Source organism: Dermochelys coriacea, chromosome 28 (assembly GCF_009764565.3).
Source record: "Dermochelys coriacea isolate rDerCor1 chromosome 28, rDerCor1.pri.v4, whole genome shotgun sequence".
In the NCBI taxonomy this organism is placed as follows: Eukaryota; Metazoa; Chordata; order Testudines; family Dermochelyidae; genus Dermochelys; species Dermochelys coriacea.
The window spans coordinates 4,544,514-4,571,851 of NC_050095.1; the positions used below are offsets into that span (position 1 = coordinate 4,544,514).

The following is a 27,338-nucleotide window of genomic DNA, read 5'->3' on the forward strand; positions in this document are numbered from 1 at the left end:
CACCCCCAGTAAGCTGGGCAGTTCTCTTTTCCCTCAGGTTCTTAAATCCAGCAACCAAATGTCCTTTACTATGAGCCATCCCCTCTCTGCACCTCACTCATAGTTGTTGTCATTAGTCAGCACAAGGCCAGAGATGCCTCTGTAGAGTTCACCTCCCATTCTAGATAGGAAAAGGGGAAAATAAGAAAGCACCAAACTCACTCTGTTGTCTGGGAACACCCTCCCCAACCACTCTATCCAAAAAGAGGTCTATCACCTCAGTTGTAGCATTTATGATTTTAACCCAGCACATTTCTTAGCCCACTTGGTTTTGGAACCCATGTGCCCTGCCTAGCAAGTGCTATTCACTTGAGGGTGAGTCTCTCAATCGGAGTCTGCCAAGTACGGTTCTGCTGCCCTTGATTCACATAACAAGGAGAACAATGCTTTATCACTCCAGCATATTTAATATAGATATTTCCAACATACTGTAAAATCCACATGGAGACTCATGCATGAAACCTTGAAAGAAAAACTTCCTGAGGGGGTCTGACGCACGTGTTGCTGGAGCAAAGGAGGGAGCCATGGGTTGCGATTAAGGAGCAGCATGAGGAGGCTGAAAAACTGTGACTTCCCTGGTGGTCTTGTAGTTAGAATTTTACACTCTTACTAACATGGCCTGGGTTCAATTCCCAGTCAGGGAAACTTTTCATGAACACATATCGAACAAATCAAACTTTTCGAGATCCTCATAGCAGAAATTAGGCATGTTCCCAATGTGGATTGTTTATACAAATAGAGCTGTGAAAATCATTTGTTGTTTTTCTTGATAGCTAGCCAAACCAATACAATAATCATCATCATGATTCAGATATAACCCAGATAAATTTTTTTCAGTTTTCTTGCTGAAACAAAACTAAACAAAAAAAATAACATTTTTGGTCAAACCAAAATATTTCAGTAAATAAAATATTCATCCAAAAAACCTTTCACCCAGGGCTATAGACAAGTCTTTGGAAGTATCATCCCAGAGAAAGTGACCATTAGCCTCTTCCATTCCTGAGGTCTAGCTGCTGAAGTGGTCTAAGCATGGACAATGGGCCTTTCACCTATTGGCCACAGGTTACTACCTTGCTCAGGTAGCTACTGATGAAAGACAATGTGGTTTAGTGGCCGACCTACTTCTATCCCTCTACCCAAGGGGTGTTTGTGTCCCATTGCATATAAAATACAATAAATGCATTTTGTTGATACCTAAACCTGGGATCAAGATGAAACATTGTGATTGTAAATCTATGAGAAAATCTCTGCTGAGTTCTACAGAAGGAAGATTTTCTCATCAGGTTCTAGCACATGATAAAAATTCTCAAGGTTCTTTGAGTTTCCAGACACATAGGCCAGAATTTTAAGAAGGTCTCACCCCCACCTCTAGAGGTAGATTTTCAGAAGAACTCAGCTCTTATTTAGGCAATAAACATTTTGGCCAGGTTTCCAGAAAGGCTCAACACACTGAGAGCTGAGCTATTTTGAAAACAAAAGGTGGTAGCAGTTGTGGGTTCTGGTTGCTTGGCCATCTGGCCCACCATGCAGGAGTTTGAGGTTCAACATTACTTTCTCAGAATGCTAGCAGCCATCTTTTATTCACTTAAAAAGTGAGCAGTTAGACTACATATAAAAATCAGCTGTGCTGTAGAAGGTCTCTAGAAGTTGAAAGAGATGTGCCATCTCCGCCTCCCTGAAGAATTCATAACAAGTTAAAGAAATCCAACACAGATAAATCACTTTACTAACAGCCTCAGGCTGACCAAGTGGTCTACTATGTCAAATTCTAGGCTGTGTTTTTCTGTCATTTGGTCTTCTGGGTGCCATGTGGAGTCGTGGGTTCAAATCTTCCTCCTGACACAATCATTGTCTTCTGCCTGAAGAAATGGCCTCATTTCAACCTCTCCGGTAACATTACAACATCAACTGCTTAGAATTTTATGATAGAAGTTGGAGGGAATTCAAATATCTTCAAAAGCTGTGCATTCAGGCCACCTAGTTGGGTAAATTCTATGCTCCTTATCCAGAAGAGACTTGGCATGGCTTGAGGGGAGGCAGGCTTGGCTGTTCAGTATCCAGGTGGAGGGAGAAGGGCAAAGTACATTGATAATGTAGAACGTGAGACTCACAACTTGTACTTTTGAGTCGTATGTGGATGCCCTACCTACTCTGGTTGTGTGCTCAGAGAGTTATCTCCTTGCTTTCCATTTAAGGTCAGGGAGGGATATTATAAGCAAGTGTTCAGGCAAAACTTTCCCCCCTGCCTGGTCAGTGAACCCTTTGGTGAGAAACTTTCCATGTATTTGACTGTATTTCGGTTTCTTGTATTGTTGGATGAGGCCTGAGGCACTAGAAGGGAAATGTTTATGGAAAACTCAGACATTCCTGTTCTCGAAAAAAAGGCAGATATTAGTTAGACACAGTTGCTTCTAGTATTCCTGTGGAATCTGAGGCTAGCTGAAGAATTTCTGTCTACACTAGAGAGAATCATTCCATTATAAATACCAATGAAATGAGATCTGCAGCTCAAGTCAGTGCTTTTTTAAAATATTTGCTGAGAAAAAAAGCCATTCTCTCCATTGTTGATAAGGTCAAGGAGCCCTCTTTTGCTTCCAATTTCAAATGCGGAATGAATGGAGATTTTTGTTTAAAAACTTCTATTTTTCTGTTGGAATTGAACAAAGGATACAGCTGTTAAAACACCAGAGCCCACCACTTAAAGAACAAGGTAGTGCCATTTCTTTCTGACAGCCAACTTTTGCTTTCTCAGGCTCTTACTTCACCAGTCTCAGACACTGCTCCATTCTCCATTGCCCTGAAGGGACAAGAACAGAGAGTGAAGTATCCCCTGTGCTCAGGGTCACAAAGTGAGCCCAAAAAATGGATGACATGGTGTCACAATCTCAAACTATGCTTCCGGTTCCTCCATCAGCATCACAGGAGCAAAACAAAGAAATCACCAGAGGAGCAATTCTGCTCTGCTTTCATTGACCCAAGTGCAGTCCTCTCCACTTCTTCTTCTGTTTATAACCTGGAGGCTCTGCCGGGGAAAAAATCATTGAGCTGACAGTATTTCTGGGATAGAAACCCAGAGAAGGGGGTTGATGCCACCTGATGGGAGGCTGATTCATTTTCATGTGTCTCTTGGCTTTAGCTGCCCCCTCGCGTAGCTCTCATTTTGTGAGCGCTGACCCTCAGGAAGCCGACAAAGTGCTTAACCCTGCTTCTCTCAGGCCTCTGATATTAGGAGCATGGGGATTATATACCAGCTGCAAGCCCTTCTGTCCTCTCCTTGTCCTCCTTGGCTACCCTGGACCCTTTCCCACAAATGGTTTCATCAGATGCTGGAGGGACCTAAGAATCGGCAGTTTTCCCTCACCCACCTCATAAGGCAAACAGTGATTCCATTCTCTGGCACTCCTAGGGCCACATTTTCTTTGAGGACCTTCTCTCCAGGGGGTCTGATATCCTGCAAAACTGTGTGTGTGGCTTGGGGGGGAGCTGACTTGTCTACCCCCTCTCTGGGAGCTGAGAAGCTTTTTCTGACTCTCCCCCACTATATGAGTCAAACGGCATCACCCGCTGGTGGGAGAACACTAAATTCCACCCTCTTGTGCTTCTTTCTCTGACCAGCTGGTAAATCGACCCCAGCTCTCTGATGTAGAAATCAGCATCTAACCAGCCTTGTAATAGCCCCTGTTTGCTGGCTGGAGAGTGAAGGAATGAAGTCAGAAGGCAAATGTCAGAAAAGGAATCTCAACTTGCAAAGAAACTTCCTTAGGGATCCTTCTACACTGTGACAGTGCCTTTCAAGAGGTACTACAGACAGCCTGGCTAGCTCAGTTAGGAGAGCGTGAGACCCTTAATCTCAGGGCCTGGGTTTAAGCCTGACATTGGGTTCTTGACTGTGCTGCCTTAAATGTACTTTTTTTGGATATTTGGTGAGCCCAACATAAAATGCACTCTCTTGCCTCTCAATGATCTTACGCAGGAAATGTCTCTTCCTGTTAGCTTAGATAGAACAGGAAGAGAGAACAAACTGACATTTCCGTCTATTCAAGGGACATCATCATAGAACCTAACCATATCAGCCGCACCATCAGAGGCTCATTCACCTGCACATCTACCAATGTGATATGTGCCATCAATACCCCTCTGCCATGTACATAGGACAAACCGGACAGTCTCTATGCAAAAGAATAAATGGACACAAATGAGACATCAAGAATTGTAACATTCAAAAACCAGTAGGAGAAAACTTCAAAGTCCCTGGACACTCAATAACAGACTTAAAAGAGGCCATTTTTCAACCAAAAAACTTCAAAAACAGAGTTCAAGAAGAAACTGCAGAACTGGAATTAATTTGTAAACTTTATGCCATCAAATTAGGCCTGAATAAAGACTGGAAGTGGCCAGGTCACTACAAAAAATAATTTCCCCTCTGTTGATACTCACACCTTCTTGTCAACTTTTGGAAATGGGATACATCCACCCTAATTGAATTGGCCTTGTTAACACTGACCCCCATCCCCCCTTAGTAAAGCAACTCCCATCTTTTTAGTTGCTGTGTATTTATACCTACCTACTGTCTTTTCCACTCCATGCATCTGATGAAGCCCACACAAGCATAGGCCCAAATAAATGTGTTAGTCTCTAAGGTGCCACCAGGACTTCTCCTTGTTTTTTAAAAATATCAAGGTCGCAGTAAGGAAATTAGTCACTCAGAGCTTGTGGTAACATCATTTGAAGAACAAGAGGTTGATATTAAAAAGGGCTATGGAAATAATGTTATTTCAAAAGGGAAACGTGATATTCTGTATTGAAAGGCTGGCTTAGCCATTTTATTATTGTTATTTATTGATTCCTCATACCCAGACCCTGCCTAGCAAGGAAAGGAGGGGAAATGTGATTACCAGTTAGTAGATTTCTCTGACATGCAGAGGGGACATGAGGCTATTTGTAGTTAGCTCAACATAAACGAACAGGAGGGAAAACGCTGGCTGGGAGCTAAATACTCAGGAAAAAGGGTTGGGATTCTTCTACGCTCAGATTTGTTACGTAGCTGGCAGTCTCCCAAATGATGGTCTGTTCCTTCCCTCAAAATGCAGGCAAACCTTCTCCTTTTGAACTTAAAGTTCCATGAAAGAACAAAAAATAATCAGGAAGGACGCATAGAAGCTATGGATGTAGTTGAGAAAGGACTTGGAGTGATAAAAGACCAAAGGAGAGAAACCTGCACTGTTTCTGCCTGGTTTTGAACCAGGGACCTTTTGCGTGTTAGGCAAACGTGATAACCACTACACTACAGAAACCAACTACTATTGCTTTGGGGACCCTTTTCTAAGGCTTCCTCAATAGCCTCTACACCAGCTGATTTCCCTTTGAAGAACAGGGAAACAAAGGGCACCAAGAACTTACATTTTTTAGGTGAGTCAAGAAAAGGGAGTAGCCCCTGTTCAATTCCAGGTCAGAAAGCAAAACTCTTCTGCCAAAATATCCAAAAAAATGTTCCCTTTACTTCATAAGTACAGTTGTGTGGCAATTAAATGATGACCCCAAAGTTTCATAAAGGCAAAGAACACTAAAAAAAGAAGTGTGGGAAATATGGATGTATTTGAGAAAATGGCTTGGATTGAAGGAAGACAAAAATTGATTGGTAGAGAGTGAAAAGGCACTGCTTGACCGTGCTTTGGAACTTCTCTCACAACTTCTGTAATAGAAATGCTAAGAAATGGTGTCCCAAAGGAGATTGAAGTGAGGCCATTTTCTCCAGATAGAAATGGTCATGTCAGAAGTGGGATTTGAAACCACATCTCTATGCAGAGACCAGAACACCCAAGAGATAGGGAAAAAAGAGCCTGAAAACTGGGACTTTAGACCAGGCCACCATCCTGGCACTACAAAGAATGTGACTTATTAACCCTAGTTTTCATTAATCTTTGTTGAACTCTTTAGGACGGTCGAGACGGCCCTTCTCTTTCAACTCCTAGAGACCTTCTACAGCACGGCTGATTTTTAGACACACTCACCTGGACCTAAAGTTACTGGTTTCCTGGAGCTCTATGAGAGCTGAGGTGTTGTAGTCTTCCTGCTTACGTTTTAAGGAAACAAAAGATGGTTGCTAGAAAGTGATGGTGAACCTCAAAATCCTGCTCTGTGTGCCAGACAGTTAAGCAACCAGCACCCACAACCTCTACCATGGTAGCATCCTGTCTAGCAAGAACTCACTTATTAGTAGCTGGGGTATGAAATCCTCATTTCTCTGTTGTTCTCTCACTGTAGTCCCCACTTCCCTATTGTCTGTCTGTATAATCTCTGTCTGGTTCTGTCATTGTTTCTGTCTGCTGTATAATTAATTTGTTGAGTGTAAACCAATTAAGGTGGTGGGATATAATTGGTTAGATAATCATGTTACAGTATGTTGGGATTGGTTAGTTAAATTTCAGTAAAATGATTGGTTTAGGTAGAGCTAAGCAGAACTCAAGTTTTCCTATATAGTCTGCAGTCAATCACGAAGTGTGGCGGGGAATTGAAATTATGTTTTGCTAAGGGGGGGAAAGGGAGGGGAATGGGAACAGGGACACACAGTGTTTTCCCCAGGAATTGAAATTAGGGGGGGTATCGAATTTCCATGTGGAGGGTACAGGGCCTATGAGGGGTGAGACCATGACGGTGAAGATGGGCTGTATGGCACCACAGTAAAAACTGAAAAATGTTTCATGACCATTTTAGTAGATTTAACTCATGTTTTAAAATCCTCACACAAATTAAAGTCGGCTACTCAAGCCTTCTATGAAGCACTACATCTACCTCCTTCTTAGTTTCTTGTTATAATTTTGCACAACTCCGTTAATGAACTTCTTGAATGCAACGCGTTCATCTTTGGTGTCTTCTCATGTGTCCGGTACTTCCATTCCTTCATCTGCTATGCTCATTAGTTCATTCACAGGATCAGGCAGAAAGTGACTTCTTTCAGAACACAAAATTCTATTCAATGATAAAAAGAACAGTCAACTGTAGCTGTTGTAACTGGGAGTAGCAAGAGATGAATTCCTACCTCTTTCATCTCAGGAAACAGCACAAAGATTGAGTCAAGCCACTAGTGATGATACAAAGAAGTTGAAGTCAAATTTTCATTCATTCGTCGTATGATATTCCACTCTGTTCAAATTCTCTATTCTGTCCTGAGCAACCATGGCAGCCCCATTGCTGGTAGTGCCTCACTCCACTCAACTGTCAGTGTTTTATAGGACAGGGATCTGTAAAAGCTATATAAAGGTTGAGTAGAACCTAGATTGTAGATTTTTAAGAATCAAGTTTTTGTACTTTTCAGGTTTCAGACTAGCAGCTGTGTTCGTCTGTATCCGCAAAAAGAAAAAGAGGACTTGTGGCACCTTAGAGACTAACAAATTTATTGGAACATAAGCTTTTGTGAGCTACAGCTCACTTCATTGGATTCATTCCACTGAATGCATCCGATGAAGTCAGCTATGGCTCACGAAAGCTTATGCTCCAATAAATTTGTTAGTCTCTAAGGTGCCACAAGTCCTCCTTTAATTTTTGTAATTTTTCAGTTGTCTTAACAAACACTCCTTGTCCTCTTCACTGAAGGATTCAATATAAATGCCTTCATTAGTTAACTTCTGGACTGAAGTCTTTGCTTCTTCCAGTACTTTTTCAATGGATAGCTCACTCATCCATCCAAATTAGCTTCTATTGCTGGACAAAGATCTACTACGGTTGTAGCAGATGCCTGGATGGCATCATTTAATGACACAAGTGGTTTCAACAGTAGACTGACAAGAAAGAAAATGGCAATAGTCTTCTCTGAACATAGTAGCTAAAGTAATCCACCAGCCTCACTACTTAGATCTATCCCATCTTGGTAGATCCTTTCCAAAGCCAGTAATAATGGCTGGGAGTAATTTTAAGACAACAGCCAAGGATCTTCCGATCTGCGTGGGATTCTTCCGTCCTAAGTGCAGGACTCTGCACTTTTCCTTGTTCAACCTCATCAGATTTCCTTTGGCCCAATCCTCTAATTTGTGTAGGGCCCTCTGTATCCTATCCCTACCCTCCAGCGTATCTACCTCTCCTCCCAGTTTAGTGTCCTCTGCAAACTTGCTGAGGGCGCAATCCACACCATCCTCCAGATCATTTATGAAGATATTGAACAAAACTGGCCCCAGGACCGACCTTTGGGGCAGTCCACTTGATACCGGCTGCCAACTAGACATGGAGCCATTGATCACTTTCCTCTCCTCTAAGTGCTTCAGAATTGATTCCTTGAGGACCTGCTCCATGATTTTTCCAGGGACTGAGGTGAGGCTGACTGGCCTGGAGTTCCCTGGATCTTCCTTCTTCTCTTTTTTAAAGATGGGCACTACATTAGCCTTTTTCCAGTCCTCTGGGACCTCCCCCGATCACCATGAGTTTTCAAAGATAATGGCCAATGGCTCTGCAATCACATCTGCCAACTCCTTTAGCCCTCTCGGATGCAGCGCATCCGGCCCCATAGACTTGTGCTCATCCAGCTTTTCTAAATAGTCTCAAACCACTTCTTTCTCCACAGAGGGCTGGTCACCTCCTCCCCATGCTGTGCTGCCCAGTGCAGTAGTCTGGGAGCTGACCTTGTTCATGAAGACAGAGGCAAAAAAAGCATTAAGTATATTAGCTTTTTCCACATCCTCTGTCACTAGCTTGCCTCCCTCATTCAGTAAGGGGCTCACACTTTCTTTGACTTTCTTCCTCTTGCTAACATACCTGAAGAAACCGTTCTTGTTACTCTTCACATCTCTTGCTAGCTGCAACTCCAGGTGTGATTTGGTCTTCCTGATTTCACTCCTGCATGCCCGAGCAATATTTTTATACTCCCCCCTGGTCATTTGTCCAATCTTCCACTTCTTGTAAGCTTCTTTTTTGTGTTTAAGATCAGCAAGGATTTCACTGTGAAGCCAAGCTGGTCGCCTGCCATATTTACTATTCTTTCTACACATCGGGATGGTTTGTCCCTGTAACCTCAATAAGGATTCTTTAAAATACAGCCAGCTCTCCTGGACTCCTTTCCCCCTCATGTTATTCTCCCAGGGGATCCTGCCCATCAGTTCCCTGAGGGAGTCAAAGTCTGCTTTTCTCAAGTCCAGGGTCCGTATTCTGCTGCTCTCCTTTCTTCCCTGTGTCAGGATCCTGGACTCAACCATCTCATGGTCACTGCCTCCCAGGTTCCCACCCACTTTTGCTCCCCCTACTAATTCTTCCCGGTTTGTGAGCAGGAGGTCAAGAAGAGCTCTGCCCCTAGTTAGTTCCTCCAGCACTTGCACCAGGAAATTGTCCCCTACACTTTCCAAAAACTTCCTGGATTGTCTGTGCACCGCTGTATTGCTCTCCCAGCAGATATCAGGGTGATTGAAGTCTCCCATGAGAACCAGGGCCTGTGATCTAGTAACTTCCGTCAGTTGCCGGAAGAAAGCCTCGTCCACCTCATCCCCGTCCAGTGGTCTACAGCAGACTCCCACCATGACATCACCCTTGTTGCTCACACTTCTAAACTTAATCCAGAGACTCTCAGGTTTTTCTGCAGTTTCATACTTGAGGTCTGAGCAGTCATACTGCTCCCTTACATACAACGCAACTCCCCCACCTTTTCTGCCCTACCTAGCCTTCCTGAACAGTTTATATCCATCCATGACAGTGCTCCAGACATGTGAGTTATCCCACCAAGTCTCTGTTATTCCAATCACATCATAATTCCTTTACTGTGCCAAGACTTCCAGTTCTCTCTGCTTCTTTTCCAGGCTTCTTGCATTTGCGTATAGGCACTTGAGATAACTCGCTGATCGTCCCTCAAGTGATCTTCCCTTCAAGTGATTTGTAACCCAACCCCAGCCAAAATCTATCACTTGGGCAACACAGCTCTGTTTGCTGGATACCTAGGTAGATTAGGTGTGAATGTAAATACAATCTGCTCCTGAAGCCTTTCCCCCCAACCCGCAGCTCCTCACTAGCTGTCAGGGAGAGCTCATTTCAACTTTGCTTACAAATCATAATTTGAAATTATTAGGTTGGCCAACATCACCAAAATGAATGCACAGACATTGTCAGAAAAAACAACCGCTGTATAAGGAAGCTAGTCCATGTTCATACTTTTCAAATCTGTTATACTTTTTCAGATACACCTATTTTTATCATGCACTTTATATGCTTTTAAAGTGTGTATTACTGTTTCAATTTCAATTCAAATTTCCAAACAATTACTAAATTGCCAACACTCCATGTAACTAGTTCACAAAACTGTGCGGGGGAGATGTTGGGGAAATTCAGGGGGGTGTAGGGAAATCCCTGGGGACACAGGCAAGTCTCTGTGGTGTCAGAGCTGGGAAGGAGGATACTGAGGAAGGAAACTGGAATCATTGCTTGCTGGAAGTTTACCCCAATAAACATTGAATTGTTTGAACCTTTGAACTTCAGGTATTGCTGCTCTCTGTTCACCTGAGATGGACCAGGGAATGGGAAGGTGAAGGGATAAATCCTCTAACAAATACATCTTTCAGGGTGTGAAAAATCCACACTCCCGAACCAGTATAGTTAAGCTGACCTAAGCCCTGGTCAGACAGTGCTAAATCAGATGAAAGTTTGTTCTGTCGATGTAGCTATTAGAGGGATGGGAAACACCTCCACTCCCTCTAGCAACTGTCTACTCGGAAGTGCTATAGCACTGTCACAGCAGCATTTTAAGTGTAGACAGCCTAAGAGTGAGACCAGATCTGGCTCCAGTTTGGCACTATGGATGCTCAGCCACTAAGACAACAGCAACGACAATACACTCATGCTTCTCTAGTCAGCAGGATTCAAACCTGCACGGGGAGACCCCAATTTCTAATCCATCGCCTTAACCACTTGGCCACAACTACTTAATATACAATTGCTTCACTACACAATGATTCTGTTCTCACTGTTCAAATTCCTTGCTGAGACCAGCTTCCCCAGCACACTCATGGCTGTGCATTAGCGTAAGTGTGTCCATGGCCGAACAACAAGAATTCCTGCCCATTTCCCTTCCGGCTGGAGCATGATTAGACTGTGTATGTGGTTAATGACATTGCTATAGATTGTTGTTCATTCCCCACTTTGGCAATTCAGACAGTCCCTTTCCTATTCAAATCTCCACCATATCGTTCCAAGAGCTGGGGTCAGGATTTCTTTGGGGCACTGAAATTTTTCAGTGGGTTGGTGCGTGAACTCGTCCTTGCATTCCATCCTTGATGTTTCATGGACTGTAACAGCAGCATAAAGAAAGAGCCAAGCCAATATCTCACTGTCAGAGGTGAAATTGGCCACGTCCCCTCTGTTTGACAATTGCCATTTCAGGAGAGAAGGTTTCAATAGAATGGAATGCCCTGGCTCAGACAAGAGATACAGGGAGGTTTTGCTGTCCATGGATCTGTGCAAAGGAAATTGTGTCTCTGTGTGAAATTGAGGAGGGAAATGAAAAGTCCACATGGGGACCCAGTGCCCTAACGAATGTGGGTGAAATTCCATAGATTTCCAAGGCTCCATTCTCCACGCGCACTGTGTGTGAGGGGGTGTCAAGCAGAGCCCAGAGCTCTTTGCCCATACTGTGATTCTTGATCCCCTGACTCCCCCTCAATCTTTGCTCCCCAAACCACCTTTATGCACACCCTCTTCGCTGTGAGACTCAAACCCTGCCTGGCTTTCTTTGTGTTGATGTGTCTTTTGTCTGTCGTGTTGATGTGCATGCGGGTCCTGTGTGCTTTTTGTGGATGCCTTGCATAGTTGTGTGTGTGTGTGTATGATTTTTGCATGTATATTGGTTTTTTTGGTTAGTATTCTTTTGGTATCAAGCTTTTCTGCTTTCTTGTTGTGTGCTTTTTCTGTATGTTTAGTGTGGATTTGTTCTTTGTATGTTTTGTGTGGCTTTCCCTTATGTGTATATGGCTGTGTGTGCTGGGTGGTTTTGTGCATGTGTGGTTTTTGTTTATGTCTGTGTGGGCCTGTGCAGTGTGCGATTTTCTCTTTCTCTCTCTGTGTTTCTCTCTCTGTTTGTATCTTCATGTGTAAATTCACTGTAGCTTTTCAAAATATCCACAGCTTTGCCAATTTTCACCAGGAATTTTTCTCCATTAACAAATTCTCACTTGTTCCCTACTTAAGTATTCACTCTTGGATGGCATCAAATTAACCTATGAAATTCTGAGGTGAAACCTCACCTGCTTTTCAGGGATTCATCCTTAGACTCAGAGGATCAAGAATTGGAAAATTAACCTAATTCAGTTTAAAGGCAAAGCTTTACGAAGAGTTGAACTTCCAAGCCCTGGTTTACAAAATGAGAAATAGAGCCAGGAAAAGTACAACTTATTTTTGAGTCACAGAATAAAGAGTTTGTCATTTAAGGGTTTGTCTCCCATATCTTAAAACTACAAGGAGTCTTTGTAAGTACCTAGTCTGACCTCCTGTCTAACACGGGCCAGAGAACTGCCCCAGAAGAATTCCTTTTCAACTAGAAGAAATCTTTTTAAAAAAAAAGAAATCCAATTTTAATTTGAAAATTGCCAGGAATGGAGAATGTACCAGGACTCTGGGTAAGAGTTTCAATGGTTAATTACCTTCCCTATCAGAAAGCACACTTTATTTCCAATCTGAATTTGTCTAGCATCACTTCCAGCCATTGGCTCATATTATACATCTGTTTGCTAGATTGAAGAGCCTGTTACGAAGAACTTGTTTCCCATGTAGGTAATTATGGACTGGGACTGTCACTCTCCAATCTTTTCTAGTGAAGTTAAATTGCCTGAAATCTTTGTGTCTATCTCTAAAAGGCAGGTTTCAGAGTAGCAGCCGTGTTAGTCTGTATCCCCCCCCAAAAAAGGAGTACTCGTGGCATCTTAGAGACTAACAAATTTACAAATCTACATCTCACGAAAGCTTATGCTCAAATAAATTTTTTAGTCTCTAATATGCCACAAGTACTCCTGTTCTTTCTGCAAGACAGGTTTTCTAAGCCTGTCATCCTTCTCATGCCTCTGCTGACTCCTCTCAAATTTTTTATCCTTCTTCTTCAACTGTGGACCTCAGAACTGGACACAGGTGGGACCCAGTAGTGCCTGCATCAGCCCTCACTGGAAATGCCAAGGTCAGGGCAGGCTGCAAACGGGAGAGCAGATACTCACCAGTCTTGGGAGTAACTGAAGTTAAACTCCCCAACCACTCACAAACTGTACTTCTGATCCCCCACACTGATTATCGAGAAGCTGAAAAAAAAAATCACACAGCCCCCTTTATTGCATTCTGGTTCTCTAGCTCCCAATCAGCACCAAGGTCCAGTACAGTGAAAAGTTACTGTCTTCGTTCCTTCACGCTCCGGGTAGCAAACAGGGGATATTACAAGGCTGGTTAGATGCTGGTTTCTAAACCAGAGAGCTGGGGTTGATTTACCAGCTGGTCGGAGAAACCAGCGCAGGAGGTTAGAATTTAGTGTTCTCCCACCATGGGGAGATGCTGTTTGACTCACATAGTGGGGGAGAATCAGAAAAAGCTTCTCAGCTCCCAGAGAGGTCATGGCCCGGCTTCAATTCCACATTTGAAATTGAAAGGAAAAGAGTGCTCTTTGTCCTTATCACAAAGGCAAAGAACGGCTTTTTTCTCAGGAAATATTTTTAAAACGGTGCTGACTCGAGCTGCAGATCTCATTTTGTTTGCATTTACAATGGAATGATTCTCTCTATGATAGACAGGAATTCTTCGGCTAGACTCAGATTCCACAGGAATACTAGAAGCAACTGTGTCTAACTAATATCTGCCTTTTTTTGGAGAACAACATCTGAGTTTTCCATGGGCATTTCCCTTCCAGTGCCTCAGGTCCCATCCAACAATACAAGAAACCGGAAAGCAGTCAAATACATGGAAAGTTTCTCATTATAAGGTTCACTGAGCAGGCCGGGGGGAAAGTTTTGCCCGAACACTTGCTTATAATATCCCTCCCTGACCTTAAAGGGAAAGCAAGGAGATAACTCTCAGAGCACACAATCAGAGTAGGTAGGACACCCATTAATGATTCAAAACCATGGATTATGAGACTCATGTTCTACACTGTCAATGTATTTCACCCTTCCCCCTCCACCTGTATATTGAATAGCCAAGTTTGCATCCCCTCAAGTTATGCCAAGTCTCTTCTGGATAAGGTGCTTGGAATTTACCCAACTAGATGCCCTACTTTTGAAGATGTTTGAATTCCCTTCAACTTCTATCATAGAAATGTTAAGCAGTTGGTGTTATAATGTTACAGGAGTGGTTGAAATGAGACTATTTCTTCAGGTATAAGGAAATGATTGGGTCAGGAGGGGGATTTGAATGCCCACCTCCATATGGAGTCCAGAATACAAATTGCAGAATGACACACCCTTCCGTTTGATGCATTAGACCTCTCGGCCAGCCTGACACTTTTCGGCAAGCCCTTTATCAACCTTAGTCTTCTTTAACTTCTTATTAACTCTTTAGGAAGGCAGAGATGGCACATCTTTTTCAACTTTTAGAGCCCTTCTAAAGCACAGCTGATTTTTATATGTAGTCTCCCTGCTCACTTTTTAAGTGAATAAAAGATGGTTGCTGGCATTCTGAGAAAGGAATGTTGAACCTCAAACTCCTGCACGGTGGGCCAGATGGCCAAGCAACCAGCACCCACAACTGCTACTACCTTTTGTTTTTGAAATGGCTTTGCCCTCAATGTGCTCAGCCTTTCTGAAAACCTGGCTAAAATTTTGGTGCCTAAATGGGAGCTGAGTTCATCTGAAAATTTGGCTCTTGGGGTGAGTGTGAGACCGTCTGAAAATTCTGGCCGATGTGTCTGGAAGATCTAAGAAACTTCAGAACTTTTATCATGCGCTAGAACCTGATGAGAAAACCTTCCTTCTGTAGAACTCAGCAGAGATTTTCTCACTGACTTACAATCACAATGTTGCATCTTGTATTTTTACATGCAATGTGAAACAAACACCTCTAGTTGAGCAGAGGGATGGAAGTAGGTCTGTCGCTCAATGTTATTCAGATATTGACAGATATTCAGGCCTGTCTGTAAAGGCCTAGACTCTAAGAATTTAGGTGTATTCTTATCACTTGGCTAGTTCTAGAGGTATAAAAGAAAGAGTCAAAATCACTGTCTGCCGGTGTAAGGGCCTTCTCTTACCGCGACAGTCTGAGGCCCTGTGCTTAGGCTGAGATCTCTGGCTAAGCAACGGAGGCAGCCATAAGCTGGGAAGCGACCGGTCACATCCTCACCTTCCAGACTAGTCACATTGAAAGAAGGTGCTATTGGGCCGTTAGGATACAATCCTGGCCTGAAAATGCCTATCGCCTCCAGAGAAAGGGAAGTGCCTAGAAGATGTAAAAGGAAACTTAGTTTGATGGCATCCTGTCTGGCAAGAAATCACTTATCAATAGCTGGGATGTGAAATCCTCACTTCTGTATTGTTTTGTCATTTTAGTTCCCATTTTGCAGTTGTTTGTCTGTATGATCTCTGTCTGGTTCTGTGATTGTTTCTGTCTGCTGTATAATTAATTTTGCTGGGTGTAAACTAATTAAGGTGGTGGGATATAATTGGTTACATAATCATGTTACAATATGTTAGGATTGGTTGGTTACATTTCAGGAAAGTGATTGGTTAAGGTATAGCTAAGCAGAACTCAAGTTTTACTATATAGTCTGTAGTCAATCAGGAACTGGGTGTGTGGGGGGGGGGGAAATGGGAACAGGGAATGGGGGTGGGGAAGTTGGAATCATGTTTGGCTAAGGGCATGGGACCAGGGATACAGGTGTAAGGCTCTGTGGTGACAGAGCTGGGAAGGGGGACACCAACGAAGGAAACTGGAATCATGCTTGCTGGAAGTTCACCCCAATAAACATTGAATTGTTTGCACCTTTGGACTTCGGGTATTGTTGCTCTCTGGTCATGCAGGAAGGACCAGGGAAGTAAGTGGGTGAAGGAATAAGCCCCCTAACGCTAAACTACATTGCCTTTCATCAGTAGCTACCGGAGCAAGTAGTAACCAGTGGGCAACAAGTGAAAGGCCCATTGTCCATGCTTAGAACATTTCAACAGCTAGACCTCAGGAATGGAAGAGGCTAATGGTCAGTTTTGCCGAGATGGTTACTTCTAAAGACTGGTATATAGAGTGGGATGAAAGTTTTTTGGATGAATATTTTATTTGCTGAAATATTTTGGTTGAGCCAAAATAATTTTTTGGTTTTGTTTCAGCAGGAAAACTGACATCTTGGGTCAACCTGAATGTCTATTACTGTTATTATAACATTGGTTAGGCTAGCTAGCAAGGGGAAACAATAATTTGCACATGTCTATTTGCGTAAAAGGGCATGCAGCCTGGATATCGAGGTGCACAGTGGAAACATGCCCACATTCTGTTACTAGTCAGTGGGAAGCTTTGATTTTTGTATGGTCTCCAAAGCCCTTCCCGACATCATGTAGAACATGGGGGGAGGGGGGGGGAGATCAGGAAAAAACATGGATTTGTTTAAATTGCAAGAGAAGAATAAATTAAGGTTTTTTTTATATATTAAGTCACGTTTCCCTGACTGGGAATCAAACCTAGACACCTGTGCTCAGGGTCACAAGCTGAGCCCAACCCAAGCCACTGAAACAAACTCAAATGGTGCTTCAGCTTCCCCCAGAAGAATCACAAGAGCAACACAAAGAAAACCCATGAGGAACAATCCTCTTCTGCCTTCATTTACCCCATCGCAATCCTCTCAGCAGCCTACCTGGACACTCTTCCGGGAAGGACACTGAGCTGATAGGAGCTCTGGCATAGAGACCAAGGGAGGGGTGTTGCTCCCCCTTGGTGTGAGCTGAGAGCATTCTGACTCCGTGTAATGGGGCTCTTAGCTTTGCCACCTTGTGAGTTCTGTGTCCTCAACAAGCAACCAAAGTGCTGAACACCCCCCCAGCCCCTTCTGCTGGGAGCATGGTGCTTGCACAACAGCTGTTCCCTCTCCTTGTCCTCCACGGCTTCCCCAGACCTTCCCCACAAATGGTTATATCAGATATTGGAGGCATCTAAGTACCTGCAGGTTTCCCTCACACACCTCTTAAGGCAAACAGTGATTCCCTTCTCTGACACTCCTGGGCCCGGGTTTCTTTTGAGTTTTTCCCCAAGGGGAAAAGACTCTTAATCCCACTGTCATGAGTTTGAGCCCCACTTTGGGCAGTAGCGACAGCCCTAAAGTGTCACTCTCCTGCTTATAGTCACAGCCCAAAATGAAAAACTCTGTCCTCTCTACAATCTTAGGCAGATAATGTTTCTTCCTCTCTCTGAGCCTCAGTCAAACACAAAAAGAGAACAAATTGACATTTGCATCCTCCAGTGAGAGTGGAGAGAGGATTTTCTCCTCTTCCATTCTACCCCAGGCAAGAAATGGAATAATAACCATTTAATGGATGAAGAAAAGGAGGACTTGTGGCACCTTAGTGACTAACAATTTTATTTGAGCATAAGCTTTCGTGAGCTACAGCTCACTTCATCGGATGCATTCAGTGGAAAATACAGTGGGGAGATTGATATACACAGAGAACATGAAACAATGGGTGTTACCATACGCACTGTAACCAGAGTGATCACTTAAGGTGAGCTATTACCAGCAAGAGAGCAGGGGGGAGGGAAAAACATTTTGTAGTGATACTCAAGGTGGGCCATTTCCAGCAGTTAACAAGAACGTCTGAGGAACAGGGGAAGGGGGTGGGGAATAAACATGGGGAAATAGTTTTTCTTTGTGTAATGACCCATCCACTCCCAGTCTCTATTCAAGCCTAAATTAATTGTATCCAGTTTGCAAATTAATTCCAATTCGGCAGTCTCTCGTTGGAGTCTGTTTTTGAAGTTCTTTTGTTGAAGAATTGCAACTTTTAGGTCTGTAACCGAGTGACCAAAGAGATTGAAGAGATTTAACAGATGATTGCAGAGAGAAAAGTTTGGTCATTATAAACACGACGATAATCAATTGTTCTCCATATCCACTGAAGATAGGATAAGAAGTAATGGGCTTAATCTGCAGCCAGGAAGATTCACATTAGATGTTGGGAAAAGCTTTGTAACTAGAAGGGGAGTTAAGCTCTGGAATAGGCGCCCAAGGGTGTCCTTGGAGTCTCTGTCCTCGGAGGTTTTGAACAAGTTGAACAAACCTCTGTCAAGGACAGTCTGCATGTACGTGGTCCCGTAGACAACTGGTGTCTCCCCATGCTGGGAGGCAGCAGCTAAAGAGGAGGACGTGTGTCTCCTCCACTCCCTGCCTGGGCCGGCTGCTGGGGGCACTTGACCCCACATCCCCACCCGACGGATTATCTCTGCCTGGCCCTGCCTTAGCAGAGAGGGCTGGATTCCACAACCTCTCCAGGTCCCTTGCAGCCATACCTCTCTATAATCCTATGCCATAGCAATATAATAGAAAACCACAACAAAGGTGAAAACACCCAAATATAACATCTAACAATTCAGCATCAAATGCCATTCCACAGCACAAAGTGACAATACGTAGGAGTACAAAGCCCTACAATTCAGCACCATGCAAATGAACGTGCCATAGGGCAAAATAATGCACTGCAAAAGAGCGCAGCTCAAACCAACGCAACACAAGGCAGTGCAAAAATGATACATGAAACAATGCATCAGAGTGCAAAGTGACACTATGCAAAACAGCTCAGCGTGGAACAATGACACTGCACAAAAGCACACAGTTGAATCATACAGAAAGGTAGGGCAGTGAGGGACCGCAAGAGTCAGGGCCAGGTATCCCTAGGCCATTCCTGGCAGGTGTTTGTATAACCTCTTCTTAAAATCCTCCAATGAAGGAGATTCTGCAAGTTTCCATTGAGGCCTATGCCATGCAATCGACAACGCTTGGCTTGTCGTTAAGGGCCAGGCTGTGACTCAGAAAATTTGCATTCAGTTCCCAGTTTGGCCCCATTATTTTCTGTATAAACATGAACACATTACAACACATCTTTGGGCCTCAGTTTCCCCATCTGTAAAATGGGAACCACCCTCCCACACTTTTTCTATTTCGCCTGTGAGCTGTTGACAGCAAGGACTCTCTCTCTCGCTGTGAGTTGTACAACCCCTGGCAGAATCAGGGATCCCACCCTCATCAGGGTCTCTGCAGTGCCTGGCACAACTGCGGCACCCACTCTTGGATGGGGTATCTGCAGTGCCCAACGCAACGGGGCCCCAATCTAGGAGCCCAATGAGAATACAAAAATCTCCCCTTTCATTTATTTATTTTAAGAAGTCCATTTTTAGCCTTCAAGTTCAGGCAGAAAACATGGCCCAGGAGTCTCAGAAAAACCAAGAACATCATAACATTACCCCCAAAGGTAGCATTTTTAAACATCTCATGATTTTTAAGCCACCCTCTGGATTTCTGAGTCCAGACTCCTAGTTATTGAGTGTTGACAGCTGCATAAATTGGGTGTATTGTAGTTAATAACCACCTGCCCGGTTCCTGCTATGGGAGATGTTATTCTCTCCTCTAGGGTAGCCAACTGCCAAAACCAGAAGATGACAGAGCATGCAGAAGGCTGAGCAAGGCTCCCAAAAGTAAGTCTCTGCTTTGCCCTGCTAAGTAGAGCTGCTTATAATCTCTGCAAGAGGGCTTCAGTCTCTCGACCCAATTCCACCACATTCACTCTTCTCTTCTGCAGACTAAATAAGCCCAGTTCCCTCAGCCTCTCATAAGTCATGAGCCCCAGACCCCTAATCATTTTTGTTGCCCTCCGCTGGACTCTCTCCCGTTTGACCACATCTTTTCTGTAGTCGGGGGCTCAAAACTGGACACAGTACTCCAGATGTGGCCTCACCAATGCCAAATCGAGGGGAATAATCACTTCCCTTAATCTGCTGGCAACGCTCCTACTAATGCAGCCCAATATGCTGCTAGCCTCTTTGGCAACAAGGGCACGCTGCTGACTCATATCTAGCTTCTCATCCACTGTGATCCCCAGGTCCTTTTCTGCAGAACTGCCGCTTAGTCAGTCAATCTCCAGCCTGTAGCGGTGCATGGGATTCTTCCGTCCTAAGTGCAGGACTCTGCACTTCTCCTTGTTGAACCTCATCAGATTTCTTTTGGCCCAATCCTCCAATTTGTCTAAGTCGCTGCGGACCCAATCCCTCCCCTCCGGCGCTTGGATTCTTTACATCCTTTCACAGAGCTAAAAGCACATGTTCCATGATTTCCTAGGGCAGAGTTTTAGGGCAATTTTGATTCAGTTATCGATGCCAGAGGGTGCCTTCGCTATGTGGATTTGACAGGTGGATCAACACAGATGCACATTGTGACCCTTCTCAGGGTGCTGAGGGCTGTGAGCCTCCTTGTTGCCACCTGCCACTAGAAAGAGGGACTTTTGCATTTGGCAGCTCGAGATTAGCGATGAAACTCACCCGCCGGTCATCCACTCAAGCACTCTCTTCTGAGTTACAGCAGCCGTGACAGTTGACAATAGAGGCACCCTAACCCCTGAGTTCCTTCAATGTGTCCCGCTCTGGTGTCCAGCCCCAATCACCAGATACTCAGAGAAGTCTCAGAGCCTCTCTTCCCGAAGCAATGGTGTATCTCAGGTTACCAGTGTTACTGTAGACCACTGCATCACACACACAGCACTTGAGTACAATTATTGAACAAACAGAAATTTATTTCACAAGGGATAGAGATTTAAACAGAAACAAATGTGAGTGAGGGAAACCAACCGTAACCAACAAAACAAAATCACAAAATGCAAGCTACGCTTTCTAATAGTTACCTTTCCTATCTAAGTAGATTCTCACATCACACGTCAGTCTATTGCAATGATTGCTAGTGCCTAGGAGCCAGGGCCCTGCCTTTCATGAAGCACCACTGGTCGTTAGGTGACTGGACCCAGAGCATTTTTCTCCACCCTATTTTAAACTGAATCAAGTCTTTTGTCTTCATGCACAGAAAAGACGATCTCCTCATTGTCATAGTAAGAAGAAAAGGAATACTTGTGACTCACTTTCATGACAATACATATGGGCGTAATTTTCCATGTACTTACATTACTCCTTAAATATGACTCATACACACCTCTTGTAGTGAGTAGGAGTATCAATAATTTGCACGCTTTCAGTAGAGATCTCACCGCTATGCTTCCTGGATAAACAACATAAAAGCAATGTATTAGGCGTGGTGAATTTCTCAGGTCTGAGGCAGGAGTTGCTTGTGAATAACGGTGACCCCTTTGCCAATTGGCACCAATAAGCTTTTCTCACACATTCTGATGGGGCAAGACAAGGTGGCAATAGTAAAGTGGTGAGGAACAGGTATGTTCGCCCCAGGCTAAACAAATCCTTGGTACCATGGTAACCAAATGCCAATTATTTCACGTTAATCAAGACACCTGGGGCCAATTAAGATCCTTCTAGAAAGCAGTGGAGATAGCTAGGTTGATTGGAACACCTGACGCCCATCAAGGGCTGGCTGGAACTAGTTAAAAGCCTCCCAGTTAGTCAGTGAGGTGCATGTGTCAGGATCGGTAGGAGGAAGCCGTGCTGTTGGAGGAACCAAGCAGTACAAATCCATATCAGGTGCAAGGAAGGAGGCCCTGAGGGAACAGTGAAGGAGATATTGAGTGGGGGCTGCTGTGGGGAAGTGGCCCAGGGAATTGTACACGTCCTATTTCCCAAAAGTCAGCTACCGTAGCTGCTACTATTAGGGTCCCTGGGCTGGAGGCCAGAGTAGAAGGCAGGCCCGGGCTCCCCCCTCCCCTCCCTGATTAATCATGGATACTGGGAAACAGAGATTGTGCAAGGGAGGGTTGCTTCTCCTCCCCTCCCTTGCTGGCTTATGATGAAAATGGCTCAGTAAGCTGTGACCCTTGCCTCTAGAGAGAGAAGGGCTAAGGAGAGGGTCACAGTGAGCCTCTGAGGCTAGCAAAATCCACCCATAGAGGGCCCCATAGAGACAAGGACAGAGCTTTGTCACAACATGCACTGAGCTATACCCTCACATCCTGATATAATAATAGAAAGGCCAGCACAAAAAATAGAGAAAGAAACAATAAGATACTAAAATAACAATGGTTGGAACTCTCCATTTCTCTCAGTCTTTGGATTGATGGGTACTAAGAGCTGTAGCTACAGTTGAGGAACCAGGCGATCGGAGAGCTGGCTCAGCCCTCCATGCTAGTACCTCTCTCACATATAGGGAAATGGGTCAAAATTGGAATTGACGTCATGACTCGCTTCCCATAGGGGATCAGTCTGTCTAAGGCTCTGTCTATACTTCAAACACAGGAAGTAGTCTTCTGACAACCTAACACTGTCTACCCTGGGGCTCAGGTCACATTAACTACTTCTCTCAGTGGAGTGGACTTTTCACACCCCTGAGAGATGTGGCTATGTCAACATCACTTTTCAGCATAGACCAGACTTTAGATGGCTTATTGACCTAAAAGGTAATGGACTTCAGCCTTTTCCTTCATGGTTGATGACTGCAACTTTCCCATCTGCTGAACACATCCTATGACAGATGTCATGCCTTTCCTTTGCAAATTAGAGAAGTGGGGAAGTCAGTGACCCTTACAGTCTAAGTGTAAGAACTTGTAAAAACTTCTACAAATTGTCTCTTCAAATAGTTTTCCTTTTAATAGAAATATACTTTCAAACTAAGCAAAATAAGTTCCTTTTGAAACACAAAAATTTAAAATCTATACTGGGCCAATATTCACTTATACACTTTCACACACATTCTTCCACCCCAACCATTGGAGTGAGGTTTTATACCAGAACTCCTTACACTACAGGGGGTAAATTAAATCAAATTAACTTTTCAAGATTAGCTGTCACTTCCTGTATGACTAACAAAACAAAAAACAAAACACTTAGTTTTACAAATACAAAATAATTCAGATTATCACACAATTAGTCTCCTACTCTTTAACCAATAAATTCACCTATAATTTCATTTTCATTGGAAACAATAACATATTCAAAGAGCTCAAATTCTTGTCATATATGTTCGTTTTCTTTCAATCCCCATTGCCAACAACTGAACCTTGGCTCAAGTTCTGGTTTGTCCCAATGTAGGTCCCAACCACTTCTGTGAGTTCATATATCGCTGGTTCTTCTGCTATATGTGTTGGTGGAAGGGGTCTCCTATGTGGGAATGTTTGCATCAGGAGGAAAAAAATCTCTTTGCACACTTTTTAATCTTTCAAAGTAGGAGGCAGTAGAGGAGAAGTGATGTAAATGCATAAAACACAAGAGAAAACTGTCTGATCTACACTAAAGGCATATATCGGTATAACTATATTGCTCAAGGGTGTGAAAAATCCACAGAGTTGAGCAATGTAGTTACACAGCCCTAACCTCCTGTGTAGATAGTGCTACGTCAACAGGACAGCTTCTAATGTCAACATAGCCACCGCCACTTGCGGGGGCTGGACTAATAAAATCCAACCGGAGAGATCTCTTCCATTGGCTTAGAGCATCTGTAATAGCAGTGCTATAGCAGTGCAGCTACATTGGTGCAGCTGTGCCAGCATCAGCTTTATTGTGTAGCCAGAGCATCAGGCACAAAACCATAGAATCAGGACTCAACATGCGTGTATCTGGAAGTCTGAAATTGGAACCTGAGACATTCATTGCCTCATTGGTTACCATTATTTCTACAGCCTGAAAGTCCTTGTTACCCAATCAGGCACCCAGTTTGAGATCTACAGGGAAGGAATATCCTATGAAGCACTCTCTCTTTGGATCCAAATGGTGAAGGATGATTGTTCTCAGTCGAACCCTGGCATGCTTTGGATCTGTAATCAGTGAGTTGTACAAACAATTTTCCTTGGGTCTTTGGTCACCATAGCTTCTTTTACTGGGATGGAAACCAAGAAGTGAGCGTGTACTCATTCAACCACAGTTCTTTCCAAATCCTTGGCCTTGGTTAGGGTAAATTTACACTTCTCTGAAGTAGAATCCTTTACAAAACCACTCAAAATCTCATCAGTGTTAGTGAGGAATGGCATCCCGAAACATGCCCAGCTTTTCTTTAATTTGGTGGCACAATTCCAGGCAAGGGACTGGATATAGGCCTATTAGTTACCAGAGCTGGAGTTTCTATTCAAAAATAGCTATTTTTCTAAAGCTATTAGGTTTCCAACACTGATTTCATTTCATACACTTTTTTAGCACTTACAAAGGATAAATTCAACAAAAAATCCACATATATTTGCATCATGTTGGACCATTCCCCATGCCATAGAATTAGCTAGGAGAGTTCTTCTGTAGGGCCTGGGTTACACATGCTTTGGGAACCAAATACAAGGGCATTTTGCCTAGTTCAAAATCACTTACCATGGATTTCTCTCCCCAGGTCATCAGAAACAATATTGACGTCAACATCTGAACTACACAGTGATCATATGCACTTCCTTCAGTTAGTTGGGTTTCTGCTGTTCTTCACCAAATCCAAGTGGAGATTTTAAATCATCACTGTTTCTTTGTTAGCATGTCCAGTAAATTGGAGAGTTCTCTAATGCTGACAGAGCTACAATTGAACTTTCACCATGTCATCATGGAAGGATGGGGAAAAAGCAAAGCTGAGGTGAGAAATGATGACTTTAGCAAATGGTCATTTGTCTTAAATTCTCCAATAAATCTGAGCTATAGCCTATCAAACTGAGCTAATATCCAATTGGGTGACCAAAGAGCCTTCAGGAAAGATAGAAACCCACATCACAGAGAGATAAAATACATGACATTGGAAGCGTACAGTGAAATTCCAGAGGAGGTTACATCTGATTATTCAGAATCAGGACAAGAGATTCTCCCATCACATTCTCCTCTGATCCATTCAAACCTGCTTCACTCAGCACTATCTCAATAGTCAGTTAGGTTATTTAAATTTTTTTTAGTATCCTAGCATCCCCGTAATGGGGGACAAAACAGCCCCCTTGCCAGAAGAGGCTTTACCAATAGATGGAACCTGGGATTTAAACTCCAAATGATCACACTGTGCTTGGGATCCATTTCAAGTCCCCTTTCAGGTTTTTGACACTTTCATCTCCAATCATAGCGACTCTGATATCGGATTAAAGAAGTCAAAGCATCATCTCCAAGCACGGACACCCGAGAACGCTTCATCACATGACACTTTGAGAAGTGCAGGGATAGAATGTGATGAAGATCCCTCCTGTCTGAGCCATGCAGAGTTAACAGGTCTGGAGTGATGGGGAAGGAGGGAATCTCTGAGTCACCCCATCACCTTCCGGTGTCACAGGCTGAAATGACACTTTCCCCGCTGCCCCTACTCCTCTTCATTTAAATATAATTTGAAAAGTTCCCAATATAACTGCTCTTCAGCACAACCCGGAGCAACGGGAGAACAACTGGCAATGATATAATCTGAATCATTGGTGATTCTAACAATAATTTTGCAATTGGAGGAATGGTATAAATGTGATGCTCCCTGGTTCCTGATAAGAAGGGCACACTCGAATTATTCATGAGACAATGGAGTAGATAGGAAGGACAAATAGGTCCACCTCAAAACAGGGTGAACTGGATACATTCCTTTCCGACCTTTGTGATAGTGCTCTGTGTTTATCCACTTGCCCAGCATCTTCCTGCTGAGAATTCTGCTCCTCTTTCTCACATGCCATTGCATCACCTGCTGTGATAAAGACAGAAACCTCAAAGAAAGATGGAAAGGGGAAGACCAAACCAAAACAAGTGCTGGAGAGAGGTCAAATAAAAATCAGGAACTGAAGTCCCCCAAACTCTTCCCCCAAATAGGAGAGAGGAGGGGGATCAATTCAGCCTTCACATCCCATCCAAATTCACAGGGGGAAATGGAGGAAGCTTCTGCCTGGTGTCTGCTAGGATCTACAGGAAGCCATGAGCTATAGTTACCCCGAGGATATGACCCCTGCTAGGGACAATAATGAACTGATTGACCTCCCAAGGTCTTTGTAGGGCATCCCAGATGTTTCCTTCAGGCATTTACGATTCCGAGTTGGTTTCATGTTTCCTCACCTTTGCAGGGAGCTCTCAGGATCTGTCTTTCCTCTGAACCCTGGAGCTCTGAGACCCATGACTCTTCCCCTTGTTCCAGCTGGGAAATCACATCAGCTTTGGAAACTGGAAACCCTGCTCAGATGAAAGAAAGCAAAGAAATTCAGGTGATTGCATAAGACTTTGTCATAAAAAAACCAAACACTCTATTAATTTAACTTCAGTGCTTAGTGTGACCTGGTGTGCCTTGGGGAGTCTTGACTGAAAATGCTAAGGTCAGGGCAGGCAAAAAAAGGGAGAGCAGATGCCCCCAAAACTGATGGTTAACACTGACGTTAAACTCACTGCCCACTCACAAACTGTGCTTCTGATCCCCCCCACTGGTTATCAAGAAGCTGAAAAAAGAAATCACACAGCCCCCTTTATTGCATTCCAGTTCTCTGATGCCCAATCAGCACCTAGGTCCAGTACAGTGAGAGGTTATTTAAAAATTCTGGTCACAGAAACAAAATGTTCTGACCCCAAAGGTCAGCCACATTACCAGATCAGCACAGGTTGGGATCTTACCCAAAATACCATGCTGTCAGTCAATCCTTTAGCCTCTAAACTAAAGGAAAGAAGGAAAGGTCAGATACATTTAGAAATCTATATATCAGGTTCTTAGCAGTATTGGTGAGTTCCTGGCTTGAAAGTCCGTCTGGAACACATCCACAGCTTGGATGGGTCATTCAGTCCTTTGTTCAAGGCTTCAGTTAGCAGAGAAGTTACTCCAGAGGCAGGAAGAGGTATTGAAAAGAAAATGGAGATGATGCAGCTGCCCTTTCTATTCCCTTTGCCTTGTGGCTTGTACTTCCTGTGTCCCAAACACAAGCTTCACAGCACATGGCATGGAAAAGCCTTGGAGTTCTCAGTACACAGCCATACCCCTGCACGTCTTGCTGACTCAATAGGTGTATCCCCTTGGTCCTTTCCATGGGCTCATTGTACAGCTGATGACCCTTGACAGGCCAGTGAACAGGCTAGGCAGTGCTGATGCCAGTCTGTCTGGGGGTGTCACCCAGAAACACTGCACAAGTCTGGAAATGCAGATATACCCTCCATGTCTATAACTCACAATACAAAGGTGGTAAAAAACAAAGAAACAAAATGATCATACTTGGAAAATCATAGCATTTTCACTGACGCCTTACATGGCTTATCTAGCACGATTCATTGCAATTTCATCATATTGATATTACATTATTATTATTATTATTATTATTTTATTATTATTAAAG

At 43.7% G+C, this 27,338-nt stretch overlaps 1 protein-coding gene, 2 long non-coding RNA genes and 1 other non-coding gene across 10 annotated transcripts in view; 1 reads left to right on the forward strand and 3 right to left on the reverse strand.

The window, feature by feature from the left end:
* Positions 1-27,338, forward strand: part of LOC119849376 (zinc finger protein 420-like) — a 3,142,523-nt gene that overhangs the window by 1,874,632 nt on the left and 1,240,553 nt on the right. The window lies entirely within an intron of this gene.
* On the reverse strand, positions 5,261-5,333 carry TRNAV-AAC. Its single transcript has one exon. It is a non-coding gene; the product is annotated as a tRNA-Val (tRNA).
* On the reverse strand, positions 8,074-25,607 carry LOC122457763. Its single transcript, XR_006277436.1, has 3 exons — positions 25,326-25,607; positions 9,930-9,933; positions 8,074-8,085 (listed from the first exon to the last, which is right to left on the reverse strand). It is a non-coding gene; the product is annotated as an uncharacterized LOC122457763 (long non-coding RNA).
* LOC122457752 lies at positions 25,637-26,369 on the reverse strand. Its single transcript, XR_006277426.1, has 3 exons — positions 26,324-26,369; positions 26,083-26,196; positions 25,637-25,720 (listed from the first exon to the last, which is right to left on the reverse strand). It is a non-coding gene; the product is annotated as an uncharacterized LOC122457752 (long non-coding RNA).